The following is a 10560-nucleotide window of genomic DNA, read 5'->3' on the forward strand; positions in this document are numbered from 1 at the left end:
ATATTTTCTTTATTCTTTTTATACCTTGTGATTTTTTAGTTTAAAACTGGACATTTTGACTATTATAACTTGTCAGCCTGGGAATCAAATCCCCTTCCCAGGGTTTGCTATTGATTATTGAAGTCTGTAGCCAACATTTGTTTATTGAATTTTCCAAACTGTTTTTGTTAAGACTGTATGTTTGTGTGTGGTCCTTTAATCTCTGTTCCATTATCACAGCAGTCAGTGACCTGATGGAGATTTCTTTAAATGCCTGAAGTGGAAAATCGAATAAAAACAGACTAAAACCCCACCTCTCCTGGTCTTTGCAGACACTGACCTGGGGGGGTGCTAAGTACTTCAGTGCTAAGCCAATTTTCCTAGAACTCTGCCTTAACCTTCACTTTCTGGCTGCATGAAGCCCAAAATTTAGCTGAACATGCAAGCCTCAGGTCCTCTCAGGTCTTTTCTGAACCTTTATCTGTCCCTGGGCATGTATTTTTCATCCGGAATTTCCCCATACACCTGGTAGCCATCTAGAGTTCTTATTTCCCTGTGTCTTCCTCATCAGTCTTCTCAACTTTTAGATTTGTCTCCTGGTTGTTCCATTCACTGTTTCTTTATCTAGGCAGCCACTGGTAGTATATGTCTTTAAACGGTTTCAGTGAATGTTTTGAAAGCTGCTCCAGCTTGAGGGAAGCAAAACAGGGTCAGCCTTAGCACAGATCCTTCAGGGAACCACCAAACAAGGCAAAATCCACAGCTACAATCTTTTGAGAACAAGGTGCATATTGCCATATTGCTTTCTCCTGGTACTAGCAAGCTATACCAGGAATGTGGACTGCTATCCCAATGGCCACCTCCAAGCTGTGGAATAAGACATGTTAGATAGGTAAGCAAAAATGCTGCAACGCTTTTTTACTGAAATTTTGCAGCTGCTTTTTTCATTAAGCACACCACTGGTTGGACTCCATTGTAAAATTTTTATTAGATTCCAAAGTTCTCAAGAAGATGATTCTGTCAGTTTTTGCCAGCTTGATGATAACTTCAGTGGAGGAACTGATTCTTGGAGCTCTCTGCTCTGCCATTTCTGTGACATTACAGTATATTACTTTTTGAGGAACTGTCAATCTGTTTTCCACAGCAGCTGTACCACTTTACATTCCTACCAGAAATGTGAGGTTTAATTTTTTCCACATCTTTCCAACACTTTTTAAAAATATATATTTATTTTTTAATTTTTTAAATCTATTTGTTTATTTTTGTCTATGCTGGGCCTTCATTGCTGTGCATGGGCTTTCTCTAGTTGTGGCAAGTGGGAGCTACTTTCTAGTCATGATGTGTGGGCTTCTCATTGTGGTAGCTTCTCTTTTTACAGAGCATTGGCTCTAAGGTGCACAGGCTTCATTAGTTGTGGCACATGGGCTTAGTTACCTCATGGCACATGGAATCTTCCCAGACCAGGGATCAAACACTTGTTCCTTGCATTGACAGGAGGATTCTTAACCACTGGACCTCCAACACTTGTTACTTTCTGTTTTACTTTTTTAATTATAGCCCTCCTAGTGGGTATGAAGTGGTATCCTTATTGTTTTGATTTGCATTTCTTTAATGATTAATGATGTCAAGCATCTTCAGCCATTTGTGTATCTTCTTTGGAGAACTGTCCAAATCCTTAATTAGGACTGTTTTGGTTGTAACAGACACTGAACTCATACCGCTTAAGAAAAAAGAAAAAAAAAATGAATAGATGGTAATTTGTGGTTTGGTAACTAGGAAACCAAATCAGAGTTAGATCCAGGATGTCAAAGGTGTCATTGGGCCTCTTTGTTCCCCGTTTCCTCACCTCTGCTTAACTTCTCATTTTCTCTTCACTAAGGGGCAAGTTAAGCCCTGCAGTCTCAAGTTACCATTGTTTTTACAGGCTTCTATGTAGGAAATGAGAGTGTATCTTTCCTTATAGCTCCAAAAAAATCTCAGGGAGGATGTTGATTCATGTGAATTGGGCAACATTTCTATCTTTGAACAATTACTGTGGCCAAGTGGATGAAGTATCCAGACCAAGCCCCAGTCATTAGCTCACCCTGGGAAGGCAGGGTCTACCTTGCTGAGGAATCTAGACTAAGTTGAATTAATGTGCACTAAGGAAAATGAGATTCTCCAAAAGAAATGCTTCTAAGTAGAAAATAAAATGTTCATTTAGTACCTTCTTTGTTTAGCCTTCTTCTTTGTGGCTTTTTATCAAAAGATGGGTGCTCAGGTTTTTATCTCCACTAAGATACTAGTAATTGCTGCCCTTTTTTTGGTGGTGAGGTGTGGGGTATACGAGATTAGAAATAAAGACCTTATAGCTCTACATGTTCCAAAAGCTCAGGAGAAGAGGAGAAAGAACCCAATCATTTTGGAGTTGGGAAGAGGGTAGAACTTGGCTTCTGATTCTGTGAACTTGAACTTCATAGAGGAACTGAAAGACTTCTCTATAAAAAGGTAAGCATTTGCATTTGTCGAAATTCATAAGATTAAACTGTTTTAGTCTCATTACAAAGTCTCATGATCTGAAAGGACTATTCTTGTACATTATAAAAAAAAAAAAAAGTTACCCCCAGACCTTTAGTGAGAAGATGAGGAAGTTGCAGATAGTTTCCACCAAGGAGCACTGTCACCATCTATCAGATTTGTAAGTAAGCTGACCACCAAGTTTTACTCCTCTGTTTCCAGTATATGGATATATTTTTCATGCTGCTGATTATTTGGAGGTCATTTTTAAATATACACTTTAAGATGAAATGCACATTCCCAAGTAATACTTGAGAAGCCAAATCCATCTTTGCATGGAAAACCAGCATTTAAAGCTGTTATTGATTTCTTCACAAGTTTATGTTTTGGGCTTCCCTGGTGGCCCAGCAGTAAAGAATCCACCTGCAATGCAGGAGATGCAGGAGACATAAGTTTGATTCATTGGGAAGACCCCCTGGAGGAGGGTATGGCAACCTACTCCAGTATTCTTGCCTGGGAATTCCCTTGGGCAGAGGAGCCTGATGGGTTACAGTCCACAAGCATATGTTTGAAGGCAGCCATGGTAAAGGGTCAAGAAGCCCTTTCTGACAGTCTTGATTCTGAATTAGTCCAATTGATGCCACTGAATCACAAAATGTAGTTCTCTCAGTTGCCCTAAGCAGCTAACCACAAGTAGCTAATACAGAGTGCTCTCAACAGGTTCATCTGATGGCAAGTTGATGCTGAGAAACAAAGGAAAAATTGGACAGACTCTTGAAAGCTTCATAAATAATGTTGATTATGCAGCAGCAATTATCTACAAGTGGGAGGATTAGTGTATTTTAAGAAAGTATTTCAGTTTTGTGTGTATGTTTCTATTTTTGTGTGTTTTTTTTTGTTTTCACTTTTTGTTTATAAAAAGTACAGCTTTCTAGTTGGAGGGGATATTCAAAACATGGAATGAGAAAGCACAGGGTTATGGGTAATAAAGGTTGAAAAACACAATGATAAAGAGAGAAGACTGATTTTTCGATAATATACAGAACTGAGTGAAACCTTTTAAAGGAGTCATTGTAGATACAAATTTTGATAATGCCTTAAAAGTAACAAGCATATGACCATGTACTTGAAAAAGTCTACAATAGTATAAAATAAGTGATTTATAGTTGTGATTAAAACTCATTGCAGCACTAACCTGACGTATGATAACATATCAGTAAGGTGCTTTATAGTTTATATAACACTTTCCTGCAGTCTCTCCTTTGCCATATATTTAATGATGGCATAATTGTGCTACCTGCTAATTTGACTTAATTAGTAAGTTCTTGTGAATGACTGTAATTAGAGGGACTGATTTACTGCCCAAGCAAATTTTCAGTTCTCTTTTTACTTTATTAGTTATAATCACGATCAGTTTAAACCTTATTCCATTTTGCATCATACATGCTGATCCTTATGTATATTAAGAAACAACTACTGATTCTTATTACTTGACAGCTGAACTCCTCTTGCTCCAGGGCTTTTGTTATAACAAAACTTTCAACCCCTACCAGTCCACTGATGATAACTGCACATATCTCCCACTGGTCCTCATCTACTCACACTGGAGGGATACTTGTGTGCAACATTTAACATTCATTCACCAAAAAATATTTATTGAGCACCATGTGCCAGAAATTGAGCAAGACACTGGAAGCATACATAGTCCTGGGTCCTTCCTTCACAGGGTCACAGACTAATGGGGTAGACAGAGCCTAGATTGTGGCAGGAGAGGTGGGCAGAAAGTTGGCAGACTTCTTTTTCCTCATTTGATTCAGCACTCAGGAAGGGAAAACATAGCTATCATAGGTTGCACTCCCTCTACCCTCAGCACAGGATGCTGTAGGAGGGAGTGCCTGGGGCCAATAGCCTGGTACTAAATAGGTGAGGGGGAGAGCTGAGGTTAGGCAGGAATTAGTGAGGTGAAGATATTGGAGAAGCAAGTTCCCAGAAAAGAGGTAGCATCTGCAAAGGCCCTAATGCAGGAAATAACTTGGCAGATTTAAGAAGCTCGTTTAGTATAATTACAGAAATTGAGGCAACAGGAGAAATGGCTTAGAAGACTGGAAAGGCAGAGAATCCTAGAACCAAGTTAAAAATTTTATCTTGAGGGACTTCCCAGGTGGGCCAGTGGTTGAGAATCTGCCTGTCAGTGCAGGGGACACAAGTTTGATCCCTGGTCTAGGAAGATCCCACATACTTCAGGGCACCTGAGCCCATGCACCACAACTACTGAAGCCAGCATGCCTATAGCCTGTGCTATGCAACAAGAGAAGCCACCACAATGAGAAGCCTGTGCACCACAATGAAGATTATCCCCAATGCCACAACTACAGAAGCCCTGCACACACCAACGAAGACCCAATACTGCCAAAAATACGTTAATTAAGACAGTACTTTATCTTGGTGCTAAGAAGCCATGGAAAAGTTTTAATGACATTTCCCTGCCTCTTGTATCTCAACCCATTAGTTACCTGGATAGGCCCTCTTATCTTCAGGTACAGAGATGCTGTGCAGACAAGTGTAGTATCCTTTCAGACTGAAACACATGGATAGCTTAGCAGAAACCATACTTAGGAGCATCAGGTAGGAAAATATGAACTCAAGAGTCAGATGCATGAAGGTCTATTAATGTATAATGTTGAACACATTTCTTAACCTCTCCAAGCCACTTTCCTTTTCTGTACAGTTGGTAATGTAACATTGAAATCCATTACCACATTGTTGTTAGATCAGAAATAACAAGTACAGTACCTGTGATTGGCATTGCATAGGTGTTAGCTGCCACTATTTTAGCAATGGTCCCTTGCTAGCACTAATTTCAAACCCTCTTGGGGAATGGAATCACAAAATAATATATCATCAAATTGTGAAGAAACCTTAAAGATGTCTGTACATGATGCTTGGATTTTTTCTGCAACACTGATGAACAGTTGGTTTGTTCTCCAGCATTACTTGTAACATCCAAAGACAGGAATCTCACTACTGTCCGAAGCAGCCACTCCATGTTTGGCTGTATTAGCAGGTTCTTTTCTTGGACTGAATCCACATCTGCTCCCCTATGACTTCTGTTCAGGGACCTCAGTAGTAGTAACACCTCTCCCCTGTGACAGTCCTCCAGGTGCTGGAGGTCATTATCTCCATTTACCACTCACCTAGAGTTGAAAAGCTTGTTTTTTCACCTAACAACAATGATAAAAGGGTCAACTAATCAAGAAAACAATTACAAAACATATATATACCTAACAATACAACATAAAGTGTTAATGGGAGATTTTAATAGTAGCTTACTCCTTGGAAGGAAAGTTATGACCAACCTAGATAACATATTCAAAAGCAGAGACGTTACTTTGCCAACAGAGGTCCGTCTAGACAAGGCTATGGTTTTTCCAGTGGTCACGTATGGATGTGAGAGTTGGACTGTGAAGAAAGCTGAGCACCGAAGAATTGATGTTTTTGAACTGTGGTGTTGGAAAGACTCTTGAGAGTCCCTTGGACTGCAAGGAGATCCAACCAGTCCATTCTAAAGGAGATCAGTCCTGGGTGTTCATTGGAAGGACTGATGCTAAAGCTGAAACTCCAGTACTTTGGCCACCTCATGAGAAGAGTTGACTCATTGGAAAAGACTCTGATGCTGGGAGGGATTGGGGGCAGGAGGAGAAGGGGATGACAGACTATGAGATGGCCGAATGGCATCACTGACTCGATGGACATGAGTTTGAGTAAACTCCGGGAGTTGGTGATGGACAGGGAGGCCTGGCGTGCTGTGATTCATGGGGTCACAAAGAGTCGGACACAACTGAGTGACTGAACTGACTGACTGACTAGTTGTTCAGTTGTTTAGTGATGTCCAACTCTGATCCCATGGACTGCAGCATGCCAGGCTTCCCTGTCCTTCACTGTTTCCTGGAGTTTGCTTAAACTGATGTTCCATTGAGTCAGTGATGCCATCCAACCATCTCATCCTCTGTCTTCCCTGTCTCTTGCCTTCAATCTTTCCCAGCATCAAGGTCTTTTCCAGTCAGTCGGCTTTTCCCATCAGGTGGCCAAAGTGTTGGAGTTTCAGCTTCAGCATTAGTCCTTCCAATGAATATGCAAGATTGATTTCCTTTAGGATTGACTGATTTGAGTGCCTTGCAGTCCAAGGGACTCTCAAGAGTTTTATCCAGTGCCACAGTTCAAAAGCACCAGTTCTTCAGCACTCAGCCTTCTTTGTGGTCCAACTCTCACATCTATACATGACTACTGGAAAAGCCATAGCTTTGACTGTATGGACCTTTGTCGGCAAAGTAATGTCTCTGCTTTTTAATATGCTGTCTAGGTTGGTCATAGCTTGTCTTCCAAGGAGCAAGTGTCTTTTAATTTCATGGCGGCAGTCACTGCCCACAGTGATTTTGGAGCCTAAGAAAGTCTGTCACTGTTTCCATTGTTTCCTCATCTATGCCATGAAGTGATGGGACCAGATGCCATGATCTTTGTTTTTTAAACATTGAGTTTTAAGCCAGCCTTTTCACTCTCCTAGTAGTTCAGTTCAGTTCAGTCGCTCAGTCGTGTCCGACTCTTTGCGACCCCATGAATCACAGCACACCAGGCCTCCCTGTTCATCACTATCTCCCGGAGTGCACTCAGACTCATGTCCATCAAGTCAGTGATGCCATCCAGCCATCTCATCCTCGGTCGTCCCCTTCTCCTCCTGCCCCCAATCCCTCCCAGCATCAGAGTCTTTTCCAATGAGTCAACTCTTCGCATGAGGTGGCCAAAGTACTGGAGTTTCAGCTTTAGCATCATTCCTTCCAAAGAAATCCCAGGGTTGATCTCCTTCAGAATGGACTGGTTGGATCTCTTTGCAGTAAGGGACTCTCAAGAGTCTTCTCCAACACCACAGTTCAAAAGCATCAATTCTTCAGCGCTCAGCCTTCTTCACAGTCCAACTCTCACATCCATACATGACCACAGGAAAAACCATAGCCTTGACTAGACAGACCTTAGTCAGCAAAGTAATGTCTCTGCTTTTGAATATACTATCTAGGTTGGTCATAACTTTTCTTCCAAGGAGTAAGCATCTTTTAATTTCATGGCTGCAGTCACCGTCTGCAGTGATTTTGGAGCCCCCCAAAATAAAGTCTGACACTGTTTCCACTGTTTCCCCATCTATTTCCCATGAAGTGATGAGACCAGATGCCATGATCTTCGTTTTCTGAATGTTGAGCTTTAAGCCAACTTTTTCTCTCTCCTCTTTCACTTTCATCAAGAGGCTTTTTTTTAGCTCCTCTTCACTTTCTGCCATAAGGGTGGTGTCATCTGCATATCTGAGGTTATTGATATTTCTCCTGGCAATCTTGATTCCAGCTGGTGTTTCTTCCAGTCCAGCGTTTCTCATGATGTACTCTGCATCGAAGTTAAATAAGCAGGGTGACAATATACAGCCTTGGCGTACTCCTTTTCCTATTTGGAACCAGTCTGTTGTTCCATGTCCAGTTCTAACTGTTGCTTCCTGACCTGCATACAGATTTCTCAAGAGGCAGGTTAGGTGGTCTGGTATTCTCATCTCTTTCAGGATTTTCCACAGTTTATTGTGATCCACACAGTCAAAGGCTTTGGCATAGTCAATAAAGCAGAAATAGATGTTTTTCTGGAACTCTCTTGCTTTTTCCACAATCCAGCAGATGTTGGCAATTTGATCTCTGGTTCCTCTGCCTTTTCTAAAACCAGCTTGAACATCAGGGAGTTCACAGTTCACGTATTGCTGAAGCCTAGTAGTAGTGTACTAGTAATAATAACTGTCATTTGCTGAATACCCCCACTAAACTTGGTACTATAGATATACTTATAAGTAAGTCTCAACCTGTCAACTGAAGAAAGTTAGAAAAGTAAACAAGTGTAAAACAACATTACAGATACTATGACAGGAATGTGTAGGAAAAAGCAGGGGGCAATTAGGGGAATAGTCATCTTGATAAAAGAGGGGCCTGCCCTTAGATGATACAAACTATACCCTCTCAGTTGAGTAGGTAATACTTAGACTCAACTGGACTTATTTGTGGTATTTGATACAATATTTTAGAGGTTTTAGTCACATAAAGTATTCAAAACAACCGCTGTCAGTAACTGCAAATGCATTCTTACAAGAGATGTTAATTTGCCCTGTTAATATTCTTTACAAAGACTCTTGGGTTAGAGTCAGAATAATGGAAGCCAGGCAAGGAAGAAGAGTGGAATACTGTGATTTGCTGTACCTGTACATGGATGGCAAATACTTGGAAAGGAATATTTGAAAATATTTGAAAGACTAGACTTGGCTAGTCTTTCATAAGCACTGAAATAGAAAAGATGAGGCATATTATATTTGTTGTGGCCATTCAATATAGGAAGGCCACAGAAGATGGGGAGCAGTAAAGGACCTGCCCCCTGACTCCTTGCAAGTTGTATGAACACAGCATGGTAGTCACAGTTCGATGCTTGTTTCTCTGTGTGGAGCCCTATACTGGAAGCCAGGGTAAAGATAACCCAACCAGGAGCGTGAGGCATGGGCACAAGGTGACCCAATGCAGGAAGAGGTAGGGAACCTTAAAAAAGGATTATTTGATGTGCCCTGGAAATTCTGAGGACAGATCCTTGGACTGATGAAGTTAGCCTTCCTGAAGGAGGCAGCATGTCCAGGAATAAAACAATGAAGTCCTCCCAACCTCTAATGTGGGACTTTCTTCAGAAAGCCATAGAGTGCAAAAGGCAGTGAACCTCGAACTGCCTTTTTGAAGAAGAAATACATGAAAGAGGCAGAAACATGACAGTACAATATCAGTGGAGCGTAATTTTTCAAGTTTATTGAATCCTTTCAGAAAACAATTACAAAACTAAGGATCTTGAATATTCCCCCAAACAAGAAACGATGAGAAAGCATAGAAAAGTTTATTTCACAATGTGTAAGCCTTCCACCTTTAGAAGTCACTAAGGAGGGTAAAATAAGTGTTGTTAGAAGCAGAAAATACTCACAGAGACAAATGAGGAAACAGGAGTGTGGAATAGAGTTCAGACACCAGTCATATCCCCATTGCCCAGATGAGGGGACTGAAGTTCAGAGACATTCTCCAACTCCTAAGACACAAATAGAACTCCTTTTCCCCCAACAGGGCAGTTGCAGCCCAGGGATGGATTTAGCACACATGCCCCCTTCAGCCTTTTCTGAACTGACTTGACAAAACAGAAGCATTTACTCCCCAAAACTTTAAATGATATTTCATTAGGGGACTGTCTCCTCAGCTGGGGCCCTGGTGCAAAGTAATCTCTCTTCTGCCCCTCATTTGCCGAACTAACGTTTTTGGTTTTGTTTTTTTTTTTAAGTAGTTCCCTTCAGGCATTATTATTATTAAGACATTATCCACATACTGTAAATGTTACCCTTTTAAAGGTGTCACCCTTTTAAAGGTACACACCTATGATCTTTAGTATATTCACAAGATATCATCACTGTCTAATGCCACATCATTTTCATTTCCCCATGAGGAGACCTGGTCCTCACTAGTAGATACTTCCAACTGTCCCTCCCCTAAACCCCTGGGAACAACTAATCTGTTTTCTGTCTTTATGGATTTTCCTATTCTGGATGTTTCATTTAAATGAAATCATACAATACATGGTGTTATGCGTCCAGCTTCTTACCAGTGTTTTTATGGTTCACTCATGTTGTAGCTTGAATCAGTGCTTCATTTCTTTCTATGGCCAAAGAATAGTCTATCACAGAGAGTCTATCATAGAGTGTGTTTTGTTTATCCATTCATCAGTTGATGGACTTTGGGTTTTTCCACCTTTTGGCTATTGTGAACAGCAGTTAGTATAGTACTATGAATATTCATGTTCAAGTTTTTGTGTGGACAGATGCTTTTCGTGTTTGTGTAGTCAGTTGCACCTAGGGCTGCGATTGCTGGGTCATATGGTAACTCTGAGTTTAACTTTTCGAAGAATTGCCTATTTTACATTTTATATTCCCATCAACATTGTATGAGGATTCCAATTTTGCCACATCCTCACTAGCACTCATTTTTTTTA

Source organism: Capra hircus, chromosome 23, assembly GCF_001704415.2.
Source record: "Capra hircus breed San Clemente chromosome 23, ASM170441v1, whole genome shotgun sequence".
NCBI classification, from domain to species: Eukaryota; Metazoa; Chordata; class Mammalia; order Artiodactyla; family Bovidae; genus Capra; species Capra hircus.